The sequence below is a fragment of the Ambystoma mexicanum genome, chromosome 5p, assembly GCF_040938575.1.
Source record: "Ambystoma mexicanum isolate Mex_15411 chromosome 5p, UKY_AmexF1_1, whole genome shotgun sequence".
Taxonomy (NCBI): domain Eukaryota; kingdom Metazoa; phylum Chordata; class Amphibia; order Caudata; family Ambystomatidae; genus Ambystoma; species Ambystoma mexicanum.
Genome location: NC_090930.1, coordinates 805,091,084 through 805,118,203, shown reverse-complemented (window position 1 = coordinate 805,118,203; position 27,120 = coordinate 805,091,084).

Below are 27,120 nucleotides of genomic sequence, written 5' to 3'. Positions count from 1 at the left end.
ATTCTTGTATCCATGTTGTCGAAAATAACGTCCATTTAAGGCTACATAAGGTCTGTGGAGTACAAACCTCCCTTTATTCAGGGGCCGGTGGAATTGCCCCGAAATGAAACGGTTGCCATTATTGCCTCGAGTGCATTGTCTATATCATCCTCAGTGGTGGAGGAATTTACCAACACGGTACAGGAGGAAGGTGGCCAAATCAGTGAAGGTGGGGAGGGGTGTTTTCCTCGTTACCAGGTGTCTCCGGCTACTCTTCAGATAGCTGAAGATCTGATAAACGAGATTGAGCCTGATGAACCCAGTGTGGAAGAGGTGGTCTCCGAGAAGGGTAAATACGAGATATTCAACCAGTATAAAGGGAAGAAAAGACAAGGGTTGTTAAATCATATAAGGGGCACAAAATCAAAGAATAAAAAGGGTTTGAAGAAAAATAGTCGGAAGGGGGTTTATTCAAAGGCTATTCACGCCCCCTGCCCCAAAACAGTGCAGGAGGACGGTGGCTAGTAGACGCTCGCGTGGAGTCCCCGACATTGTGCAACCTAAAGAACGGCGAGAGGCCACCCATTCTGAGGAGTCTATGGTTGCCCCGGTTGATGTGCATGTAAACATAAACTCCTTTGAGTCAGGCAGCGACGTGGGAAATAAGGGAGAATGGGAACCTGTGGGGAGAAACGGACAAACACGGGTCCTGCGTGAGGTCCCGGCTAGGGCGGGTCATGTGCCATTTGTGGAAAACCCATCAGAGAGCATGGTGCCTCAAGAAACGAGGGAAGATCAAATAGAACCAGACAACCCGATGAAGGCTCAAACTTGCAATTTAAACTCCCGGTTGGGTCTCTTTAGGACCCTTGAAGAACGACGATTAGTTGATGGTTCTGTTGATGGTTACAAGCTCCTGTTCTAACTCACAAATTAATTTGACATTTTTATGTATGATGCTTTTTATTACTTTTATGTGTATTTTATAGATTTATTTAAAGTGATTTAACTGTACCAGCGTTAAACGCGCATTGGCTGTGGCCGAGGACCTTGATTTGCCACCTAAACATTTGTGTATAGACAGAAAGATGGACAACTAAAGGCTGGTGACTGTGGGGCTTGGTGTGGCGGCTGTCCTGTGGTCTTAGGCTTTCTTTCAACTTTTAAATTTTGTCCACTTGGGTCGGTGGTTATGGCATCTGGCCTCAGAAGTAACTTACCTAGGAGGAGCAGCTGTGGGTACATCGGTAAAAAAGGCCAGTAGCCACCTTTGTTGAGGTTGGGGGTGGGGGGTGGGGTGGAAACCCCCTTGTAATAACGGTGGTGCAAGTTCACGCCCCAAAAATGCTTATTCGCTCACAACCAGCATCAGAGGGAGCTTTCTTTGACTCTGTGAGGAAAGCCGGTTTCCTTCACTCTGGCATAGGGGACGAATCCCAGACTTCGCCATGTGCCTCTACCCCGATTCCTTCTAGGGTGGCTTGTGGGGCCTCCAGTAATGCTCTACCATACAATGAGGACCAGGGAGTCGTGGATTTAGGGAAGATGGACCAGTTTCCGGGTGTTGTGGGGGAACATGTCGGGATGGCCCATGGCTGTGATAACTCGAGGGCTAACTCAGCCACATGAAGAAATTACAGACCTGGAGTGGTTAACCTGCAGGGAACTATCTTTTTCAGGCTGCCCGGTTGAGAAGGGACTTGTTCGGGGCCACAACCTGGGGGGTAAGCTAGGGGTAAATGACCACTTGGATAAAAATGCCCCAAATATGTCCCTTGGGGTGCATGTGTCAAGAGACCCTCCCGGTTCAAACAATCAAGTAATACATGCGAGGGAGAGAAGCGGACAATAAGTCCCATCAGAAACTTTATCCCCAAAGGGTGTAACCCTGAGTGGAGTTACGATCAACGTAGACTTGGATAGGGAAATCAGGGCAGAGGTTTTGGGGGCACTAAATCACATTGGCCCTCATTACGACCCTGCCGGAGATCGTGGTGCAATATGCACCATGGAGCACGGTGGAAAGCTGCCGATACCGCCATGGGGGTTGGCGGATTTACCGCCCCATTCCGACCTTGGCGGGGCGGTAAATCCCCATTCCCCATTTTACCCTTCCCCATTCCCATTTTTGCCCCATAGGGTATAATGGGAGTGGGGAAGGCGTTAATTACGCCACCGTAAAATACGGTGGCGTAATTAACAACAAGGTCCCGTAGCGCCATGGATTTCTCCGCCCGGAAAAACCAGGCGGAAAACGGCTCCATGGCGCTACGGGAACTCGTAGTAGGGCGGACGGGTCCGCCGCGAATACCGCTGGAGTAAACCCACTCCGCCAGGGTCGTAATGAGGGCCATTGACCATGTTCATAGTCCTTGGGACCAGGAGGTCAATCTTGATGAGTTACTCCCTCTCTCGGAGGCCCGGCAGGAGGGATTACCCCTCTCTTTTTGAATTTGTGGGAAATGTAGGGGGTGGGAGTTTCATATCAGTGAGGGCAGATGTTCCCAAGCCACTTAGACCAGTGGGGACGGACTCCCACAAAGTGAGATGGCACTTTGTAGCCTGACCGCCGCTGTCTGTTACCCAAAAGTGCAAATACCTGTTCAGTCACCTGGTGACATATCAATGGCACACATAAAACCTAGTTATCAACCGTTGAACAAAAGTGTACATTATGACTTACAATCTCCAGTCCTGGGTCAGAGTGAAATAATGCTGACGATGGGTTTGGTGGCTAGGGCTTTAGAACTTGCCCTCTCTGTGATGAGTAACTCCCAGAGGGATCTAACAGAGGTGGTAGTGAACCAAGAAAGCATTCTTGTATCCATGTTGTCGAAAATAACGTCCATTTAAGGCTACATAAGGTCTGTGGAGTACAAACCTCCCTTTATTCAGGGGCCGGTGGAATTGCCCCGAAATGAAACGGTTGCCATTATTGCCTCGAGTGCATTGTCTATATCATCCTCAGTGGTGGAGGAATTTACCAACACGGTACAGGAGGAAGGTGGCCAAATCAGTGAAGGTGGGGAGGGGTGTTTTCCTCGTTACCAGGTGTCTCCGGCTACTCTTCAGATAGCTGAAGATCTGATAAACGAGATTGAGCCTGATGAACCCAGTGTGGAAGAGGTGGTCTCCGAGAAGGGTAAATACGAGATATTCAACCAGTATAAAGGGAAGAAAAGACAAGGGTTGTTAAATCATATAAGGGGCACAAAATCAAAGAATAAAAAGGGTTTGAAGAAAAATAGTCGGAAGGGGGTTTATTCAAAGGCTATTCACGCCCCCTGCCCCAAAACAGTGCAGGAGGACGGTGGCTAGTAGACGCTCGCGTGGAGTCCCCGACATTGTGCAACCTAAAGAACGGCGAGAGGCCACCCATTCTGAGGAGTCTATGGTTGCCCCGGTTGATGTGCATGTAAACATAAACTCCTTTGAGTCAGGCAGCGACGTGGGAAATAAGGGAGAATGGGAACCTGTGGGGAGAAACGGACAAACACGGGTCCTGCGTGAGGTCCCGGCTAGGGCGGGTCATGTGCCATTTGTGGAAAACCCATCAGAGAGCATGGTGCCTCAAGAAACGAGGGAAGATCAAATAGAACCAGACAACCCGATGAAGGCTCAAACTTGCAATTTAAACTCCCGGTTGGGTCTCTTTAGGACCCTTGAAGAACGACGATTAGTGGTAAGGGGGGGGACCTCGACAACCCAAGGGAACTGTCTAGGGGCGGGGGGAGTACCCAAACAAATTAGCCCTCCATAAATTACCGCTAGACCAGGAGCAGGTTGTCTTAAACCTCTCCAAGGTGCTAGCAATATTATGGAAATCACAAGCTTTGGCTGACTTAGCTTCCAGTGATATTACCCGGGTGGAATTGTAGAACCGTTTCAACATGGTTATGGTGATTCTTCATTTTGTTTCCGGCATGACGATCAACCAAGTGCTGGTGGAAACGGATGCCATAAAAGCTTGTGGCTACGACATTTACAAACTACCAATTAAGGTTGCAAACCCTTTGATGTACCCAGAGTACACAGTGTTGGGAAAATTAACGTGACCCTTAATGAGGAAAATGCAAATTTATAATAAAAGCATCGGGGACAGGAGCCAAAATTTCGAGGGGATTGGGTCCTCCAACGTATTCCATATCTATGACATGTAATCACCACAGCTGTGCTGCTTCGGAAACTTTTTTTTTGTCTGCGTCCTGCGTCGATGACGTCGATGCGCCGTCGTCGAGGGCCTCCTCCGACGTCTGACGTCATCCGATGTGATAAGTAGCACGCACGACGCCCGTAGCCTCAGTTCCGTTTTTTCCGCGAACGTGTTGCTTCGTGATTCTCGGTTCACGCCTCGACTCTTTGGAGTTCTGTTCTTCTCGGTTCTTCGAACCTGTTCGTTTTGTGCAAATCCTTCATGTGAAGATGTCTTCTACTTCGTCTTTGACCCCGCGTCCGGGTTTCAAGAAGTGCGGGGAGTGTGGGTCCAAGATGTCGGTGACGGACTCGCACGACGCCTGCCTCTGGTGCCTCGGGGAGGCCCACGACACGGATGACTGTATCGACTGCCAGTCGCTCACGTCCAAAGCCTTACGCGAACGTAAGAAGAAGTTGTCGGTAGGTCGGGTGTCCAAGCCCAGGAAGTCGAAGTTTGCGGGGCTTTCGACGGATGATTCGAGGGGTGACTCTCCGCGTCATCGTCGGAAGTCTCGTGGGTCTCCTTCTAGGAGTCGGTCTCGCCACTCCTCAGCCTCTTCGAGGCGTTCTCGGAAGCGCCGACACCGGTCCTCTTCCAGGTCCTCCTCAGAGGACTCTGCCCGGCACGTCGCTTACCCCACCAGCCGTGCGACGCCGGAGGAATGGGCTTCCTTCGGGAAGAAAATGCTGGCGATTCTTGAGTCGCAGGGTACTAAGCCGTCCGCGCCCCCGAGTGGGGTCGGTCGTGAGAGGTCGAGAGACACCACTCGCATGAGTGGTCGGCACGAGTCACGGGAGAGGTCCCGTTCGACAAAGGAGACTCGTTCTCGCCGTACCCGTTCCAGGTCCCGGTCCTCGACGCGTTCGAGACCGTGTGCACCTGTGAGGTCTTCGAGGAAGACATCGACGTCTGAGGCGTCGAGGGCGTCGACAGGCTTTCTCGAGGCTCCGGCTTCGAGGAAGTCGTCGAAGCCGTCGACGCTCGGGTCGTCGAGGGACACGCTCGGGGCTCCGGCCTCGAGGGCTGTGTCGACCCCGCCGATGCTGGAGGCGCTGCGTCTGACGTCGATGCCGATTTCCTCGGCGCCGATCCTCTCGGCGCCGATGCCGGTTCTCTCGACGCCGGCGCCAATTCGCTCGACGCCATCGACGCCTTTCGTGTCAGAGGTACCCTGTGGCACGGGAGAACCCCCTAGGAAGGCTCTCGTTAAGAGCAAGCCCTCTCGGGTGCCTTCTTTTCGCCACCTGGACTATATTTCAGAGGCGGATGAGGATTCTGATGGCCTGGTTCCTAGTCAGGTTCCAGATGAAATTGTCTCGGGCCATAGTCAGTTTGACGATTTGAGACAGTCACTGCATGATGCCAGTGGACTGGACACCTCTCCGGAGGTGGAGTTTTGTAGGCCTGAGCCTGGCTCTCATGACGATTCCTCGTACCGGCGCCTTATGGATAGGGTTTCTGAGTACTTGGGATGGTCTGCTCCCCCAGGGGAGTTTGTGCAGGATGATCTGACGGACATCCTTGATGTTGGTCCCCCAACTGACCCGGTACTGCCGTTCCATATGGCTTTACAGAGAAGGGTGGCGGCGGCTTGGACTGCTCCGGAGAGTCTCCCGGCGGTGGGCAGATCCTTGTCGCGAAAATACCGTCCAGCCAGTAGCGACCCCTGCTACTTGACCAGGCACCCCACTCCGGAGAGTTTGGTGGTGCAGGCGGCCACGGCCCCGGCAAAGCAGGCGTCGTACCCTACCATCCCTCCTGATAGGGACGACAAACGTTTTGATAGCTGGGCGAAGAAAGTGTTTTCTTCTGGTGGTATGGCGCTTCAGGCGGCCAACTCCATTTGTGCCTTGTCTCGTTTCACACACACTCTGTGGAACTGTGTTGCGTTGGCGGCTGAACATATTCCCGAAGGGGACGAACGGGATGGTTTCCTTGCTATGGTCCAGGATGGTAAGGATGGCATGTGTGAGTCCGTTCAGTCGGGTTTGGATTTAGCTGAATGCGTCAGTAGGTCCATGGCGGCGAGCACCGTGATACGCAGGTTTGCGTGGTTGTGGAAGTCGGGGTTTGCTCCTGATGTGCAGTCCCGGCTCCTCAACATGCCCTTTGACGGTGAACACCTTTTTGGCAGCAAGGCTGACGAGAGCCTTGAGAGGTTGCAGACCTCAAAAGCTGCAGCGAAGTTGTTGGGTGCTGCAGTTCGCCAACCTCTGCCTTTTCGTCCTAGGGGACAGCAGTGGAGGGGTGGTTCCTTTCGCTATTAATCATCCTTCAGTAAAGCAAGAGGAGCTGGCAGTCAAAGAGGCCAACCAGGGGTACCAGAGGTGGACGACAGGGTACCCGTGGTGCCAAGGCCGCTCGGGCAGTTGCCTCTTTGCCCTTAGGTAACGCCGCAGCCGCTCCCACTCAGTCGTGAGGCCATGTCCCATGGTTCGCCGGTTGGGGGAAGGCTGGCGCAGCATCTTGTAGAGTGGCAAGCCATTACTTCAGATGTGTGGGTTCTGGAGATCATAACCCACGGCTACTGTCTTCCCTTTCGGCACAGGCCTCGCGACAATCCACTGGGGATCCTCTCTTTGCAGAGTCCGGATCCGCTCCTTGCGCAGGAAATTCAAGCCCTGCTGGAGAAAGGCGCTATAGAACTGGTGCCTGTAGCGGAGAGGAACAAGGGATGGTATTCCCCTTATTTTTTGATTTCGAAGAAAGACAGGGGATTGAGACCCATCATGGACTTGCGCGGTTTGAACAAACTCCTCAGGAAGGACAAGTTCAAGATGGTTACTCTCTCTCAAGTCCTCCAGGCCCTTCAGCTTCAGGACTGGTTGGTGTCACTCGCCCTCAAGGATGCTTACTTCCATGTGCCGATCCATCCCAAGCACAAGAAGTACCTGAGGTTCGCGGTTGGCGACTCGCACTTTCAGTTTCGGGTCCTGCCGTTCGGATTGACCTCCGCCCCGAGGGTTTTCACCAAGCTCATGGTGGTGGTGGCAGCGCATCTCAGGCAAGGGGGGATTCACGTCTACCCCTACCTGGACGATTGGTTGATCAGGGGGAGCTCTCCCGAGCAAGTCCTGGATCATCTGTCTGTCACCTGCCGCTCCCTTCACAGGCTGGGCTTCTCCCTCAATTTAAAGAAGTCCCATTTGACGCCAACACAGCGGCTCCAGTACATCGGAGCAGTGCTCGACACTTCCCTGGGGCAGTGTTTTCCTCCCCAGGTGAGGGCTCTTCACATTCAGCAGATGGAGCACAAGTTTCAGCATGCCCAGACGCTCCCTGCGTTCGAGTTCTTGAGGTTGCTCGGCCTCATGGCATCCTGCATTCTTCTGGTGCCAGAGGCTCGCCTGCGGATGAGATCTTTGCAGTGGGCACTCAAGACGCAATGGTCGAAGTCCTCCGGCAGGATGTCGGACCCGGTTCAGGTGCCGCCCTCGGTCGCCCGGGATCTTCTGTGGTGGGCCGTCGAAGGCAACTTGATGAAGGGGGCTCCATTTTGGCTTCCCTGGCCGGAGGTGACGATCGTGACGGATGCATCCCTCACGGGATGGGGAGCTCATGCCAACGGGCTGATAGTCAATGGTCGTCGGTCTTCGTCGAAGTCCAGACTCCATATCAATCTTTTGGAGCTGAGGGCCATCAGGCTAGCCCTGAAGGCTTTTCTGCCGACTGTGAGAGGAAAGAGTGTCCTGATCCTGACGGACAATACAGTGGCCATGCACTACCTCAACAAAAAGGCGGGGGCAGGGTCACTTCCTCTGTGCAGGGAGGCGATGCAGCTCGAGTTCTGGGCCATCCAGCAGGAAGTTTCGATCTCGGCAGTTCATCTGGCCGGAGACGAAAACGTGACGGCGGACGCTCTGAGCAGGCAGAGCGCAATCTCTCACGAGTGGGAGGTGGCTCAGGAGATTCTCCTGGAGATCTTCGCCCTTTGGGGGACCCCTCAAGTGGATCTCTTCGCCTCCAGTGTCAACCGGAAGTGCGAAAGGTTTTGATCGCGGGAATTTCCTCCAAAAGGAGCCTTAGGAGACGCGTTCGTGGTGGAGTGGTCATTCCCGCTGCTGTACGCGTTTCCTCCAGTCCCCGTCATCCTGCAAGTGCTGCGGAGGTTACGGAAGTTCGGTTCCCGGATGATCCTCATTGCCCCGGCGTGGGCTCGGAGGACGTGGTACCCGGACCTTCTCGACTTATCCATCTGCCCTCCACGTCGTCTTCCCTCCCGAGACGATCTGCTCTCACGGGAGGGGGGTCAGGTTCTCCATCCAGAGGTCAGATCCCTCAACCTTCACGCTTGGCTTCTGAAAGGTTGAGGTATAAGGATTGGGACCTCCCTGAGGACGTGATGGAGGTGTTGCTTTCGGCCCGAAGGCCAGCAACAAAGTCTCTGTACCGTTGCCGTTGGCGTAAGTTCTGCGACTGGTGCAGAGTTAAGAATGTGAATCCTTTTGCATGTGACATCCCCATGGTTCTGTCCTTTTTACTTTCTTTGGCCCACAGGGGCTTGCAAGTGGGTACCGTTAAAGGTTACCTGGCGGCGCTGTCCATCTTTAAGCGCTCGTCTGAAGAGTGTTCTTACTTTAAAATCCCTTTGATTTCACAGTTTCTGAAAGGGCTCACTAATGTGTTCCCTCCGTCACCTTTCCTGGTGCCCGGTTGGGATTTAAACCTTGTTCTTAAGTTTCTTATGGGTGCTCCGTTTGAGCCTTTACATTCTTGCCCTTTGAGGCTGTTAACTCTGAAAACTGTGTTTTTAGTTGCGGTTACTTCCGCTCGCAGAGTGAGTGAGTTACAGGCACTTTCAGTTAAGCCTCCCTTCACTGTATTTCACAAGGACAGGGTTGTCCTTAGAGTTCGTCCTTCTTTTCTTCCGAAGGTAGTGACGGAATTTCATTTGACCCAGAAGGTTGTTCTTCCGGCATTCTATCCTCCTCCGCATCCTGGTAAGGAAGAGGAGAGGCTCCATAGGCTTGATCCTAGGAGAGCTTTAAGCTTTTATGTTTCACGCATGTCCCGGGTCAGAGTGGACGATCAACTCTTTATTGGTTACGCTGGAAAGCGTTTGGGGCAAGCTGTGACGAAACAAACTTTGTCTCGCTGGATTATTTTGGCCATCTCGGAGTGCTACCGCTTGGCGGGTAAGGACCCACCGGCTGGCTTGCGGGCCCATTCTACCAGGGGTATGGCTGCGTCTGCTGCCCTGCAGAGGGGTGTTCCTATTCGCAACATCTGTGATGCAGCCACCTGGGCTTCAGTACATACATTTGTACGTCACTATTCCCTCGATTCCATCCGAGCACAGGATCTGGCCTTTGGCAAGGCGGTCCTTTGCTCTGCTATTTGATTGGCTATTCTAAATTTTGATTCTAAATTCTTTCCCTCCTCCTTGCTCTGGTACTGCTTTGGGAGTCTGTCATAGATATGGAATACGTCGGAGGACCCAATCCCCTCGAAGAACAAGTTACTTTCTTACCTGGTAACGTTCTTTCGATGGGATGGTCCGACGACGTATTCCATATCGCTCCCTCCCTGCCTTCCCCGCTGCAGAATTTCTTTTGCGATTGCAGCTTACGTTCCGCAAGGCTTTGTGTCTGACTGGCAGTTGACTGGTGTCACACGTTCTGGGGGAAAAAACTACAACTGAGGCTACGGGCGTCGTGCGTCCTACTTATCACATCGGATGACGTCGGACGTCGGAGGAGGCCCTCGACGACGGCACATCGACGTCATCGACGCAGGACGCAGACGCCGAAAAAAAAGTTTCCGAAGCAGCACAGCTGTGGTGATTACATGTCATAGATATGGAATACGTCGTCGGACCATCCCATCGAAAGAACGTTACCAGGTAAGAAAGTCACTTGTTCTTTTGGTGACTTGAACTGCAGATGAGTGGACTGGCCAGTGGGTAAAATGCTCTCTGGCCCCGATGGGGCTAGCAGGGCCAGGGTTAGGGCCTGGGGTGACCTTATGGAGGAATGGGGGTTAATGATCCTTAATGGGAACATCAAGTGCAATGAAGCGCCACATAATAGGTGTAAGAGGGGCGTGCAATGTAATATCATATATTATGTCTATATATTGGAGGATATCTATCGAGAGGTCAAATCACTAATTATGGTGTAAACTTTGCCAAGCGACCACCTGCCACTTAGTATTGAATGGTTAGTCCCTGCATTGAAACAGAACCACAGAGGTAACACCTTTGACTTAGCGGTGAATGTGGGGGGGGGCAATAATATAAGATGGAATGAGTGTAGAATTACAGCCTTTAATAGAATTCTGTCTACAGAGAATTCAATTGTTACTTTGAGGAGCGGTTTGGAGGGAAAGGCGTGTGTGCTGTCTGGGGAACCGATCTATAAGCGGCTGCCAAAAAGGAATCTGGGCAAAATGGTGCATAAAAATTAATTTGATAGCGTCATCCTACTGAAAAAGGGAAAGCTACGGAAAGCCCTTAAGGCGCCCATCAAAGAAAAGTTCAGTAGGTCAAGCTTGAAGGCGACCTACAAGGTTTGGTTATGTCACTACCGCCACCAATTGTTTCTGGGGGATGCCCGTAAAATGCTGGAGGTCATGGCCTCTAAGAACTTGCATGATTTCGGGAAGTTACTGAAAGACGGCGACAAGGTTCAAACGGGTTCTCAAATAAACCCGATGACAGAAGCAATGTGGAGGTCCCACTTCATCGAGATCTATAAATCAGAGGGGGACAGTATGCAGATGTGGAATGGGGACATGATAGAAGGGGTAGAGTGGGGTCTAACCTGGTACTCTGACTTATTCAATCTAACATCCAAGAGCAAAAAATCCACGGCCCCAGGGTCAGATGGTCTGGCCATGTGCATTCTAAAAAGAAATAGCCCAGATACTTGGGTAGCTATCCTAGATAGAATGTTTAAAACTGTTCTTAGGGAGAAAGCGGTACTAGTGTCTTGGCAAACAGCTATTGTGGTTCCAATTTAAAGAGGGGTCCCGTTTGAGCACTTTGAACTACAGACCAAACTCCCTTCTGGATTGCTCAGCAAAGATCTTCACTGGTCTAGTACTAAGAGACCTACGAAAATGGGCAAACGAGAATGGAAAAATTGACATTTTTCAAACGGGGTTCTGCCAGGGAGGTAAAACCAAGATGAACGGTTTCATTTTGGAACCTTTGAAAAAGGGGGGTGTCGAAAAATAACCCATTCTATGCTGCCTTCATAGATTTTTCTATGACTTTTGATACCTTGCCGAGAAATATGTTATGGGCTAAATTAGATAAATGCGGCTGTCGTCCTGCTTTATTGGCGATCCTGATGGTGTTATACACAGATACCACTTTGTGTATCCGTTTGGACAGAGGGGGGAGCCTATCAGGATTGAAGCAAGGTTGCTTATTGGCCCCAATTCTATTCCTCCTTTTTATATCCGATTTGGGGGGATGCCTTTTCCGATAATAAATTCTTCCCCCTAAATTGAATGACCAAATGATTAACTACCTACTGTATGCAAATTACCTGATTTTAATGGACCAGATGCCAATAGGGTTGCAGCGTCAGTTGGAGGCCCTGGAGTCATAAACAAACAAGAATATGTTAATAAGTGTCCCTAAATTGAAAATTCTAACCCTGGGTAAAGATCCTGGAAAAGCAGGAGAATACTTTAAATGGTCTATCGGAGGGTCAGCCTTCGAGAAAGTGGATTACATTATGTATTTTGGTTTTGTAATTTTCCCTAAGGGAACTAGAGCCCAGCGGCTGGCGGGGAAGAAGCTGAAGATTAAGGCCTTGGCCACCCAGGGAAGTAGCCTAAATAAGAAACGTAGACATCTCTCGATAATACAAGTACGAGAGTTTTACTATAAAACGCTGGTTCCGGTAATACCCAATGGGGCCAAGACGTTATTCTTTGGACTTAAAAGGCAAAGGTGCAAGCTTGAGGGAGCTTTCTGGAGGAAAGTGTTAGGGTTGCCACTTAGTGTCCCTGCATCTGTTTTAAGGTACAAATTAGGCCTAGTGTCTTTGGAAGCGCTGGTTAAATGGAAACATCTAAACTTCCTTCAAAAGATTCACCTGGCGAAAGAGGGATCGACCTGGGGGTTGCTGAAGTGTGGGTTAGAATCCAACTCCCCAGCCGGTCTCATAGAATGGTCTCTCCAGTGTCGCGAAATATTAACTGAAGTTGACACCACAGTACCTTTTAATGCATCCAGTGAAGGTAAAAAAAGAGGCTATCGGAGGACGACTGGATTGACGCAATAGACCGCATCAGGAAGTACCAATTATTTAGGGGCCTACTGTTTTATGCCAGACCTTATAATTCCTTGCCTTACTACCTGAAGAAATGCCCGGGACATTACTGGCGTAGTCAGTGCGTACGCCTTAGCTTAAATTTGCTCCCTACTAATGAACTCCTGGGTACGCAAGGGGGTATTGCACGCAATTTAAGGTGTTGCAGATTCTGTAAATTGGAGAATTCCACAGAAGCCCTTCAGCACTTCCTCTTACATTGCTGTGAATTGTCCAGGTCTCGTCAGACTTATTTTCTAAACATTTTAAAGGATTATAAGGTAGTTGACCCCGGCTGGGTTTGGCAACGTATTTTAACGGACAAGTCTTTTAAATGGTCTCTCGCCACCATACGTTTTATGAACAAGGTTTTAGTTCTTAAATAAGAATATCATGTGGAGACTCCTGCCTTAGATGTGTAAAATCGTCACTTTAGAAGTCTTTTCGCTTTTTTTGCGTAATTCTTTTTAATAAATTATTAAATGACCATTATATATTCATATGTGGGTTTACTATTTGGGCCTGTATGGAGAAGTTAAATTGGAAGGCTTCGCAAAGGGTCCTTGATGGGTACCAGTTAGATGCTGAAATCTGTTTTACCTTTCTCTGTTTTATCCTTTCTTGTAGCAAGGCCTTGTAGGTGATTCTGTTTAATTGTTTAAGCGTTAAGTTTGTTTAATTTTATCTGTACATTTTATTTTCTTTTTTTTTATAAATTCTTTTTATTAGGCAGCGTGGCAGCAAAACAACAGGCGAACAGCGCCCAGCAAATACAGTCTGTCAATATTATTCATGGTACAGGCATACAGAGATTGCATACAAAATGATTAAGAAACATAAGTACAATCAACATGTGAAGGGGGGGTGGCCGAACACAATGATATGGAGGGAGCTCTCGGACTAATGAGAAAGAGTGGGCGGAGGGGAAGCAACCAGAGTCGCGTTGAGGTCGGACATGTGGGAGCGGAACCTAAGCCAGATGTCCCTAGGCCTGGAGTGGGTGGGTTGCATGTGAGACCAGGTTTCCTCGGAGTCAGAGGCCCACGTGACCGCCCTCAACCATTGGGCATGTGTGGGGGGAGAGGGGCGAAGCCAGCAAAGCAGGATAGATCGAACCGCTAAGAGCATGCAGAGGCCGGCCAGTTTTTTGGAGTTTCGAGAGAGACCAGGGAGGTCGTGGAAGAGGCACAATGCTGGGGAAGGGTCGATGGGGTGATCGAGAATAGCGGATACCGTCGAGCAAACCGCTCCCCAGAACTGTGAGAGGCGGGGGCAGGACCAAATCATGTGGATGTAGTCCGCCCCACCATGACTGCATCGAGGGCAACTAGGTGAGTGTTCACTGGACATGCGATGCAATCTGACCGGAGTGTAGTGGAACCTATGCAGCACCTTAAACTGAATGAGTTTAAATCGGGAATTAAGGGACACCCGGTGAGTGCGTTCACATAAACGTGCCCAGCGATCATCTGACATTTCCACCCCCAAGTCCACCTCCCAAGACCGTCTAAGTTTAGCGAATTCTGGGAAGGATCTGGACTGCAGCATAGAGTATAACCTGGAGATTTTACCTCTCATGGGTGAGGGGGAGGTAAGTTCCTCAATGGCCGGGTCGTCTGGTGGTAGCGCAGGGAACATTTGATACTTACGCTTGAGGGTCTTACGGAGAGACGCGTATTGAAGCCAGACACTCCGGTCACTCCTCAAGGGCAGGGGGAGATCAAGCCACTCAATGAATATACCCTGGTCAAACACGTCCCGTAGCAACTCATAGCCTGCCTCGGCCCAGCGACGAACAGTAAGTGGTGCAACCTGGGGAACCCCCGGGAGGAAGTTCCAGAGAGGAAGGTTGCCGTGGAAGGCGTGGGCAATTCCAAGCAGCTTCCATGTTTTGGCTAATGCAAGGGATGTGCTAGCGACCGGGCTCTGTGAGTTCAGTACCAGAGGAGCGGGTTGTATAACCAAAGAGCGAATTTCGCGGTCACAGACCGCGAGTTTCTCGAGCCGGACATGAGGGGGGTGTCAGTTGTGTTGAACCAATGGGAGATATATTGGATCTGGGATACCAGCCAATATTTAAGAAAATCAGGAGCACCAAAGCCCCCATTGGCCATGGGAGTGGACAAGGTCTCATACTTAAGCCGGACCGCTCCTGAGTGCCAAAGGAAAGAGTTAACAGTACGAGTCAAGTCGCGAAAGAAGTCCGCGCCTGGCCACAAGGGTATGTTGGCAAATTTGTAAAGCAGCTGAGGTAACACCACCATTTTCAATAATCCCATTCTGCCTGCAAGGGAAATGGGGAGCTTGTCCCAGGCTAATACTTTAATGGACAGATGTGTGAGGTACTTCTGAAAGTTCTCCTCGAAGGTTAGCGCCTGCTGGCGCGTTACCTCTATTCCCAGGTAGGTGAACGTGGATTGAGCCCATGTAAATCCCAGAGTGTCAGGGGGGGGGGAAAGTGCATTCCGTGAGTGGGAACAGGGTGGATTTTGAGCAGTTCACCCTAAGGCCCGAGACCCGGCCAAAATAAATGATATCCTCAAGCACTGGAGGCAGGTTGATGGATGGTGAGCGAATGAACAACAACGCGTCATCCGCATATAGGGAGACTATGTCCGCCCTCCCCGCAGCACGGAGGCCTCTGTGGGCATGACGGTGACGGAGCATGTCCGCAAAGGGTTCCATGGCAATTGAAAAAACCAAGGGAGAAAATGGACACCCCTGCCTCGTCCCCCTGGCGATCCCAAGGAAGGGGGAGCAGTGGTCACCAGTGCGGACCCTAGCCACGGGGGATGAATAAAGTAGCTTGACCCAAGAGAGAAAGGAGGGACCAAATTTACAGCTCTCGAGAACCCGCCAAAGGAATTGCCATGAGACCGAGTCAAAGGCCTTTTGCATGTCTAGCGTGACCGCCACAGCCTGAGTCTCTGGGCTAATCCTGTCAATTATATTAAATATACGTCTTAGATTCAGGGAGGTAGAACGCCCCGGGACAAAGCCGGCTTGATCGGGATGAATGATGGATGGCAGGAGGGGGGCTAACCTGAGCGCCAGGGCCTTTGCGTATATTTTGGCGTCACAATTTATAAGTGAAAGCGGACGGTACGATCCACAATGCGAGGGGGGTTTGCCGGCCTTTAGTAATACTGTAATCGTGGCCTCACGTAGTGAAGGGGGGAACACACTCGCCTCAACCGACTCCTCCCAAACAGCCAACAAGTGGGGAAGCAGGAGTGACTTATAGGACTTGTAGAATTCGACTGGGATCCCATCCGAGCCGGGGGCTCTCCCCGAGGATAGGGAGTCGATAGCGTCGTAGAGCTCCTCAAGTGTGAGTGGGGAATCAAGAGAGCCCGCGGCCTCAGGGGATAAAGCCGACAAGGGAAGGGAGTTAAGAAAGGAGTCAATCTCTGCCACTGATACTTCGTCTGAATTGGAGTATAGAGACTCGTAAAAATTTAAGAATTCCGTGTTGACGTCCTGAGAGGAGACAGCCAAAGAGCCGTCCGGTCTCTCGATCCCGAGTATATGTGGGGAACCCGTCTCATGTCGGATCAACCTTGCGAGGAAGCGACCAGGGCGCTCGCCCTCCCCGTATTTCCTCGCCATACCTGGGTTGTCCAGAAACCTCTGTTCACGATCAGCCATAGAGCGAAAAGTATCCAATTCCACCCCAATGGCCGCTAGGTTACCCGGAGAAGAGTGATGTGAACACGCTGCCTCCAGGGTCGATAACTTGGATTCACTCTCGGCTAGATCTCTCCGGATCGACCTGAGGACCCCGTTTTCCTTGGAAAGTGCAATCCCTCTAATACAAGCCTTGAAAGACTCCCATAGTGTTGCCAGGGATGGTACCGAGCCCCCATTGAACTCAAAGAACTCTTCAATAGAGTCCCCGAGCTCGGAGCGGAACTCTGGATCGAGTAGGGCGAGGGGTTTCAGTCTCCAACAACGGGACCGGCCAGGATCAGGGCTCCAACTTACGGTGATGGTCACTGGAGAGTGGTCGGACCAGGTCCTGGGTAGAATCATTAACTGTATCACGTCCTTAACCAAGACATTGGAGATCACCCATCGGTCAATTCGGGAGTGTGAGTCGTGGACTGAAGAGTAGAACGAATAAATGCGGGAATCGGGGTAAAAGAACCTCCATGCGTCCACCATAGCCAAACGAGGTAAGGATGATAATGCAGCATAGGCTGCCCTGGAGAGATGACGGGGCTTGGACCCAGATCTATCAAGGGCTACATCGAAAATAGTGTTAGTCACCCCCCCAGAGAATTGGAACAAGGGGGAAGCCATCTAGAAGAGACGTGACCTGTCTGTAGAACTCCGGGTCATCAAGGTTGGGGCCATAAATGTTCAGCAGAACCACTTCCTTCCCCTGAAGCGTGGCATGTAACAGAACATACCTGCCCAGGGGGTCAATGTGCGAGGAGATGAGGGTGAACCGGAGACTCTTGTGAATGAGGGTCATGACCCCACGACTTTGAGTAGAGAAGTCGGTAAAGAATCTATGGGGGCCCCAGGTTTTGGCGAATCGCACGCATTGTTCCGTGCGAGCGTGTGTCTCCTGCAAAAAGAGAATCTTGGACCCGTGGCGCTCAGCCTGCAGCTGGAGCTGCCGCATCTTTTTATAGTTACCCAATCCCCGTACGTTCCAACTCATAAAGGTCAGGTCCCCCTCAGCCATAGATGCGATGGTGTTAGAGTCAAAAAAAGTGTCCAAGACCAATGGGTGAGAGCTGCACCCCGGTCCGCCTTCGCTGCCAGCGCCAATTTTCTGATAATAATACCCCCAACATGTCCCACCCCCACCCACATCCCCCTCCCAAACAGAGGAATGACAATCCCAAACCCCCTCAACCAAAACCAAACTAGAGGCATCAGCGCCTGGGGGCCTGTAGGCCGGCTGGCCGCAGCGCTCCGGGACGCAGCAGAACCAGTAGAGCTTAAGGTGCAACTACAAACATTGTGTGTAACTCAAACAAGGTGTCTTGCACTTAGCGGAATGGCACATGTTTGCAATAAAAGGAGAAACTTGAACAAGCCGAGTCCGGGAAGGAGGATCAATGAGGCACCAGTGTCGGGGAACGGCCGGGCCCGGCCTCCCCCGCAGGGCCCAAGGGGGTAGCTGCAAAGCAGTGGACAGGAGAAGGGAGTCAACCTGGGAAGTGTTCGTCCATAAACTTGGAGGCCTCCTCCGGGATCGTGAAGAACAACACCCGGTTAGCATGTTCTATGCGCAGTTTGGCGGGGTAGAGCATAGCATATTTAATGGAGTGATCTCGCAGCCGCCGCTTCACCGCTTGGAAAGTCTTGCGCTCACGTTGGACGGCCGTCGAGAAGTCGGGGTAAAGATGAATCCTCGCACCACCCAATAGCAGCTCGCCCTTGATCCTCGCGGCTCTGAGTAGGGTATCACGATACCGGTAGTTCAGGACCCGGGCGATGATGTGCCGAGGCGGAGCTCCGGGTTTGGGTTTAGCGGAAAGGGCACGGTGCGCCCGCTCAATGGCGCAGTGAGGGGAGAGCTTGGGTGAGTCCAGGAGTGACATTAGTGTGTGCTCAACGAAGTCCTCCATTGGCTCATGGACTTTGTTCTCAGGGACCCCGATAATACGAAGGTTATTACGCCTTGAGCGGGATTCCAAGTCCTTGTTCCTCTTCTCCACTTCGAGGACTCGGCCAGAGAGCGCCACAACCTCAGAGCGCAAGGCACCCAGTGCATCCTCCGCGGAGCCCACCCGTGTCTCGACCTCAGACACGCGACTATCGGTCCTCTCAATGTGGGCCTTGATCGAGGATATTGTGCCGTTCATATCATCCAGTTTTGAGTGTAGAGCGGTGAAGCCCTCCCTAATGAAGTCCATCATGTTTTGGGATTCAGGTGCCTCGGCGGATGATGACGCAACAGGGGCCTGCTCAGTGGACTCCTCCGGTGATCTCACAGCCGCTTTCGCAAACATGTTGATGGAGCTCTGTTTCCGCGCGCCCCCTTTGGTCATTTTGACGAGGATGGTGGTTGAGTGGGGTAAAGGGGGAAACGCTATCCGCCCCCAGAGGGAGACGGGGGGGCCCCAGGCCGTGCAAGCCAATAACTCAGGTAGGATGCGTAACAAGAGAGGGAAGCCGGGGATGCCGTGGCCGCGAGACCGTGCAGGTGAAGTGTAGACCGCAGGGCTCCAGCCCGCTCAGGGAGGCGCAGCAAGCAGTACCAGAGGGCCTCGAAGGTGGGAGATCCCAAAGATGGAAGAGTGGGGACCAGCGGTACTGTCAGCACCCCTTCTGCAGAGTATCGCTGCGGGTGGAGAGGCAGCAGCCTCAAACGTGATGAAGCGGGGAGAAGCAGGCCCCCAGCAAACAGTAGGGTCACTAAGAGCGAGGGATTCCAGCCAGGGTGGAAGACATGTGAGGTCGGTGAAGGCAGGGCAGCCCCCAAATGGGGGGGGGAGGTCAAGAGCAGGGCCGCCAAGCAGGGGAGCCAGGAAGGACCGGGCACACCAGGCGGAGCAAGTAGTCGCTGTTTGTGGGCCTCCGACGCCCCCCACCGCAGAGGAGACGGCCCCCCAGAGAGGGGTGACACCAGAGACCCAAGGCAGGAAAGCAGCAACCCCGGCACGGGAAGCCAGCGGGCCCCCCCCAGCATGTACCTGGAGGCCGCGCTGCTCCAGCAGCGCAGCGTGTGCCGACAGGGGGGGGGAAGGTCCCAGCGACCCCCCTGCGGGCGTTGAAGACCTCCCGGGAGAAGGCGAGGAGACCTCACGATGGTTCCCCTCCTGGGGAGAAAGAGCGGGCCAGACGTCCGATCAGGAACGCCGGGGCAGCGCGCCCCAGGCCACCCAGCACCAACCAAGATAGTAGCACGGCCGGCGGGTCACGGTCCCAGGTCTCCGTCGAGCCCGCCGCTGAGAAGGTAAAGGCAGGCCAACCCCAACCGACACACCGCAGATGCAGGGGGAAGCACGGCAAGACCCCAGGCGGACCCGTCCACTCTCCGCCGGGGTTGGGTGTAGGCTTCGAAGGATCACCACAGGAGGGGGGGGCGGGCCCAGCGGAGCCCAGGGAAGCTCCCCGCGGCCCCCGATCCGTGCCGGGGCTGGGTCCGCCGGAGCCCCGCGGCAGCGGCCGCAGAGTCGTTCAGGAAGATAGTGAATCCCCCCGCGGCACGTACCAGGGAGCCGCGCCGCTCCAGCAGCGCAGCGTGTGCCGTCGGGGGGAGGGGGGGTCCCAGCAACCTCCCTACGGGCGATGAAGACCTCACATAGAAGGCGAGGAAGCCCCGCGGTGGATCATGCAGTCGAGGAGAGAGAGCGGAGCGGCCTCACCGCAGGCCGGGCGCCCCTCCAGGGACACGGGGACAGCGCGCCCCGGGCCGCCCCGCCTCAACAGAAGCAACAGCTCGGCCGGCGGGTCACGGTCCCAGGTCTCCGTCGACCCCGCCACCGAGAAGGATAAGGCACGCCGGCCCCCACCGATGCCCAGCAGATGTGGGGAGGAGCGCAGAGACCCCTCAGGCGGGTTCGACCACTCTCCGCCGGGGCTGGATTTTAGGCGCGCAGGAGCGTCGCAGGCGGAGGGAATGGGCACAGCAGAGTCGGGGAAGCACTTCCCGGCTCCGATTCACGGCGGGGCCGGGTCCACAGGATCACTGGGGCAGCAGCTACGAAGTCGTGTGCCCCGTGCACGGCTGCAATGGGAAAAAGTGCCAGAAAACAGGATTATGAAGTCTGCCCGCTGCGGAGCTCACGCTTCAGGCGGCCATCTTGCTCGGCGCACAACAGCGCCCCCTCGTACATTTTATTTTCTAAGTGAGATTTTGTGTATATGTCAAAAAATTCCTTGTGAACTATAACACTAACAAATATTGACACAATCACTTTGTATGCTTAAATCAAACTACATGTGAAAATCAATTTAATATATAAAATATATAAAGACAACACATTTAAAGAGTGATCTAATAGACTATTCAAAACCATTCATGAATTGAAACGGACAACTAGTTGAGTTAACCTGACCCCATTCCCTAAAGTCGTTTGGAATTGGGTCTTTTGACCTTCCAATAGACTATTTTCAACATTGTATCCCTAAATAAATGTCATCCGTCATCTTCAGAACCTAGAGTACAAATGGAATTGCTGCCATGTTGTATCTATGCAGGTTATATGTGATTTTATCGCTCCCAAATCATAAAGCAACATTAATAACTTTAAATCAAATTTTGACATGCCTTTTACATTGCGCATATTATGTACATGCAGACTGTTTCTATAGTCTGACTGTCATCTAGTGGCCCTTTTAATAATTTAGAATCATGGTTTTGTGGCTTGTAAATGTCTTTTCAGTAACTTTGCCCTCTGACCATATTACTTTATACCTACGTTTGCCTTGCTAATACCATTTACGGGGGGGGGGACCCCGAGGACCACTTATACCTTTCATTCCTCTTTTTCATCCTCCCATTTATACTGTTTTTAACTGAAGTCTAATTGGACTTTTTTCCACACTTTAACTCAAACCTACATTAATATATAATTGCCTATATTTCGTTCATTCTGCCACTGTTTTTTACCCTCTTTATTTTTGTATTGCATTATTTTTACTGCTTCATTCATTCTCTTTATTTTTTACTGCATTGTAATCAATGTAATACATTGTATGACTCAAATCATTAACATAAAAACTGATTAAAAAAACTAAAAACTACCATAAATACCCGTAGGAGTATGAACCCAGGTCAGAATACTAAATGATACTCAAAACAAACGTACATAGAACAAATAAATTGCCTCCATCGAATCTTATGAAGAACTCGAATTCTGCTCAAACCTCTGCATGCCATACTGCAGGTGAGCAATTAACCTGCAAAAAATGAGAGAAAAACCTTACTGTGAGCCCATCAAATAAATCAACACAGACATGCAATCCATTTGTGCTCGCACGCTCCTTGGCAACTCCGATCAGAATGCATCCACGCTGCAATCTGCTGTCCAGGAACCAGGGAGCTGTGCTTCATCACAATTCTGGCCTAACTCAATCTGATGGCCTGGCTCGGTGTTCCTAGAGTTCAGGTCAATCCCGGGAACGCAAGACTGCCGAGACATCCCAGCTCTGATCTGGGTTCCATCCACTTTGGCATGCTAAAAACGCTGGTGGAAACGGTTTGCAATCTGCTGCAGAATACACAGGTTGCGACCCCCGAACCATCGAGCCGCAGGACATTCTTCCGTATTCGTTGTCCCGGCTCAAGCAGGTTTGGCTCACTCATCCATTAAAGTGCACTTGGCCGCCATCTCCAAATACAATCACTTGCCTAGCACGCATCCTTCTGGTCTCAAAGGTTAGTGAAGGAATTTTTGGAGGTCTTTTCAGATCTTTTATGCCTGTTGAGCGTCCTTCTCCAGCATAGGAGCTTAATTTTTTTTTTCCAGGCTCATCAAACCACCCTTTGAGCGTATGCAGAAGGCCACTCTCAAGCCTCCCTCCTGGAAGACCGTCTTTTTAGTAGCCGTAACTTCTGCCAGAAGGGTTGGTGAAATCCAGGCGTTTTCCATTAAGACTCCTTACCTGACTTTTCACACATTCAAAATCATCCTGCGCAATAACTCAACGTTTATGCTTAAATTGCAGTCCATGTTTCACTTCAATGAACCTGTTGTATTGTCAGTGTTCCTTGGCTCGCCTCCTTCACCAGCCGAGCTTTCTTCTCTGGAATCCCGCTGCTAAGCATCTGCACAGCAGCCACATGTAGATCGGTACACGCATTTACCAAGGGAGTCTGTGGGAGAGTCCAAAGTTGGCCAGTCCATTCTCAGAACCTGTTTGCGTGAGGGTATTTGGTCTCTCGTGGTAGGTTTTGAACTTGAGTTTGGCTCTGCACTTTTTTCATGGTTATATACTGCTTTGTAATCTATTCACAGCATGTGAATCTATGAAAGATCGATTGCTGGAGAAGGAATAAGTTACTTTCATGTAACTCCTGTTCTACAGCATTGGTATCTTTCATAGATTCACATGCTGTGAATATTCCCTGTCATTGGCTGCAAAGTCTACCAGTAAGCTTGCTGTGAGTTGAAGCCTATCCACCTCGTTGTGCTTTCTATATGACCTGACTGACATAGGGCGGAAGGAGGAAGCCTTAAAGCTCACTGGCTCAGCACAGAGTACCGTGAGTGAAGTTATCTGCAGTGGTATGCTGGGATGGGCAGCATTTCTGTGCTTCCACATTGGTTAAGGAAAATTATTGGAATCCGCATCAAACTTCTTTTTCAATGGTTTATAACTAGAGTACAATAGACAAAAGGGACAAAGAACCTGACTTTCCAAGCTGCTTTCGCTCCCTAAGTGCCAGCAATATTCCCTCTCTTTCGTCGTTACCATTACAGTGAGTCGATCATGCTCCAGTCAATGGACCTGTAGCTATTACGTCGAAAGATGTTCTTTTAGTGCAGCGGTGCAGCCTTCTACAATTGCGATCCATATGCATGTGGTTAGGGAGCAAATTAGTAATTATTTTCCCAAGTTGCTGGAATCTTTCAAGAGCTATGAGGCAAGCGGTTGCATTGTGTCACTATCCCAACCCCGAGTGTCTCGTTCTGCACCATCTAGTGTACAACAGAAATCACCTGCTCCATCACAAAGTCCATTGGATTTGACTTTCTTTGCACATGTGCAATACCCTACTGCTGGAAAATAGGATTGGTCAGGGAAGTTGTAGGCAAGATTGTATGCAGTACCCTTTGGGTGCACTAAAATAACCCTGACCTCCTGGCAATAGGAACCCAACCTTTGGTATACGCTTGTACTACACAGGTTGGTAGTGTGTTGATCAGCCAGGCTTATCTCAAGAGGGGTCAATGTAAGCTGTAGGGGAGTTACACAGAGATTCACAGTGACAAGTATTCAAATAAACTCTTACACACAAGGTTTCTTGAATAAATAATTATTAATTTATCTATCAGTCAGAGTAAGCCTTCTTTAGAAGGGAGCAATATAAAAAGCAACACACAGATACACTCCAAAACTACACACTTAGTTTCTAAATCAGTACAGACCCTTTTGGGATGGCCCACAGTCACAACCTACACCCTCAGGTGACTTCAATAGTTAGGGTGCTGGGGACATTAATATCTTACTGTTTGTATTCAGAATACTCTTAGAACTTGGTCAAAGCAAAAGATTATTAGAACAAACAAGAGACCACAAATATTCTTAAGAAGGCAAATACTTTTGGATCCCCTAAGCAGAGTCATTCAGTGTTACAGGCTAAGCCAAAGTCAATGGGCAAAGGTCTTCTGTAGGCTGAAGCATTTCTGGTAGGTAAGTAGAAAAGTCTTTGCACAATGTTTTAGAAGTATTTGAAGAAAAGAAGAATCAAATGTAGGGTCATAAGCTGATTAGACTTGTGAGTAGTAGTAGAAGAAGCAAGCAACTCTACAATGAGAGGTAAGTTCTCTCAGACTTTACAGTACCTTTGTATTGAAGAAAAAGTGCAGCAGATTACTCCTGTTCCTGTGCAGCTCTGAAGAGCTCCTGGTTCCTGGGCCTCAGTTGTGGGGAAAAGAGGGAGGTCTTTCGGGGACTCCTGCACTGGGACGGTCACTGCTCGCAACCGGCAATCTTTCCAACAAGTGGCACTTCAGTGTTTCAGCTCCATGCGACTACCGCAAATAGCAACACCACGGTTTCTGGCTGTCGATATGGACTTTCCTTGCTTCTGGGGTCCTGCACTCTGAGGGGGCCCGGGCTCAGTCAGTCCTGCTTCCTGGCAGTCTGGAGGACCTTCCTGGAGCTTTTGGCTGACTTAAAAGCAACACACACAATCTGGTGTGCCTCTCCCTGGCGTTTCGGTTTCCAGCAGCAACTCTGTGGAAATGCATCCAGCTCCGGGAGAATGTGCAGGTGGATTACTTTGGAGTTGATATGTCCCACCAACTCGAGGGGAGAAGTTGTCCTTGCAGGGGCTTCTCTGTCGATTCGAATTTGGAGTTTCAGCACAGCAACAGGGCTTCACTGGGCAAACCAACGGTCCAGGAGTTGCAGCAGGCATCCTCTTAAAGTTCTTCTTTGGTTCCTTCGTCCAGTGGTGGAGTCTGCCTTCCAAGCCAAAAGCATCGCCTTTTATTCAGTGCTCTCCCATTCATTCCAGCCTAGCTGTCAGTCACCCAGCAGGGTGGCTGTCCTTGCTGGACAGTCAGCTGGCCAATCAATACAGAGTGCATTTGGGTCACCTAGGAGACGAAGCACAAGGAGTTTCGGGCAACTCCCTCACTTCCTGCCCACCCCAGACACCCTGGAGCCACAGGCGGCCTTCACTCATGAATCCCTCCAAAAGTAAAGCGAACAAAGGGACCAAACCTGGTTTGGCACGCAGAGTAAATCTCAAGAATTACCTTTCCACAAAGAAATGGTGAAAAAAGAAGACCGTGGCCATTTTGACTAAAATGGCACCCTTGGGTGCTTTACTGCAGCCCGCGGTAAATGCACACCACGGTAGTTAAAAGTAAACCACTGCCACCAGCCATTCATCGAAGAAAGGGAAGCATAAAAATGTTACATGAGAAGCTAGGCAAAGGGGATACTAAGTAACCCCTCCAGCACCCTATTATAAGATAGTGTGTGCTGGGTCTAGAAAGTTACAAATGTAAGTAAAGTTAATTCCACTTTACTGCTCTTGGAAACAGTAGTTTATCCGAGAGAAGGTGTTTAAACCTTTGGGAAATCCGAAAGACTTCCCTGTGTCACTGCACTGAAGGTGCTGCCTGACGCAATGTAAAAGATGATGCCTAATGTAGTTTGAATGGGATTTTGAACTGTTTCTTTTGGTTGTGGAGTCTGACAAATACATGAGAGAGTGGGAAAAGGGGTCTCACTCTCTCCAGGTTAAAAAAAATAAAGTCCTCAAAATCTAGCAAAGTTGCTGGGGGTCCCTAAAGTGGATGGAATTAGCACATTTCTGAGAATTCTCCCTAACATAAGTGCAGGCACTAGTTTCCCATGAGATGTCGGCTCTAATGAAAGCTAGACCTGGCAAGAAATGTGAAAAATACTTTGGGTTGCCTTCTATTCCAATCTGTATTCAGTGTCCGTTCCCTGCTTATTTTCGAGAGCTCTCATACAGATTTTACCATTGCACCTACGCCTGCCGCAGCTCTTGCTTTAGTCCTACAGTCTCTTGTAAGGCTGTATGACAATATTAAGGAAGGGCACAGAGGGTTCATATGGACATGAAAGAAATTCTGGAAAAATGTAACAATCGGGACACTTACATAATCAACACCCTGAGCCTGCGGAGCAAGCAAACTAATTTCCAGTGATGGTAGATTTAACAACCTCTACCATCGCAATCATTCATGTTCACCCACCACCCCTGGAGATCAGTTAAAGAGAAGAAAGATGGAGTGTTAACCCTAACTTGTATCTCCGGTGTGAACCAATACCCTTATCTTCCATGCAAATGGGTTTCAGTTTCTCCACCAAAACAAAGAATTGTATCAATCAGCAAAAAGGGTAAGGCTAATACTAATAGATTCTCTGTTTCTGCGATCATTTACTGGTGGTGATAGTGCACAGGAGGTTTCTTTAAAAAGTAAAAGGATAAAAAAAGCTCTTCCAAATTCAAAGGGACCTGAGCATTAAACAACGGACATGCTGCCTACGGCTACTGAAAGAGACATCACAATTTATATGTTTCAGAAACACACAATAGACACATTTCTTGTCTAGTCTCTACTCCAGTGGCTGCAAATTATTCTAGTATGACATCTGTGTGGCCTCTTCCTTCCAATTCTCTCCTTCGAAGGAAGCTACTAACCACCTCTATGGTCACTAGACCACCTTTTGGGTCATTTAGCAGTCAGTCTGACTTTATAGTCCCCCACTTGAGGTTATGTTTCAAAGCCTTGTTTAAGGATGAGGACGTATGCTCATTAAATAGATCTAAGTTGCTAAACATCTTCCATTCAATACCTGTGCTTCGCTTACTCCAGTCTCTTGACATTGATCAAATTGAATTCTCCTCTGATTGTCTGGACCCGTTTGTCTTAAAAGAATAGTTAACTCTAAAATATTATTGGCTCAAAAGATGGCCCTTAATAAAAAATAAATATAAAAATATTTTTAAACAAAGTCCCTATTTAAAGTTTTGAGCAAATGAGTCTCAAACTCAAAAATGCCAAGGACTAGGAGGCATCCATTTTGTGAAATCGATGAGCCTCATGCGCTTCTATTAAGCTCTGCCCTTGCGGCACTAATGAAGCAAAAGCAAGCAAGCTGTAATAAAGAAAAGCTACCACAGGATGGCTTTTGCTTCATTATTGCCGGAGACCAGAGAATACAGACAGGAAGGCTGCATGTAGGTAAGTGCTTATTTGTTTTTTCTTAACCAAGCACTGCAAATATAAATACAACCTTGTTGTATTTATAAAAGCTGCGGTTTTCTTTTTATGTTTCCCGGGCTCCCCCGGGCTGGAGGAGCCCTGGAAACTTAGAAAGAAAACGGCAGCATTTATAATGTTGTATTTATGTTTGCGGTGGCTTCAGCTTTGTGTCTCCTGGGCTCCGCCGGCAGTTGGCGAAGTATTTATAATTGCGCTGCCTTTCATTTTACGTTTTCTGTGCTTCCCTGGGCTTGTGGAGCACCAAAAACGTAAAATGAAAGTGGAGGCAGCCTCCTCTATG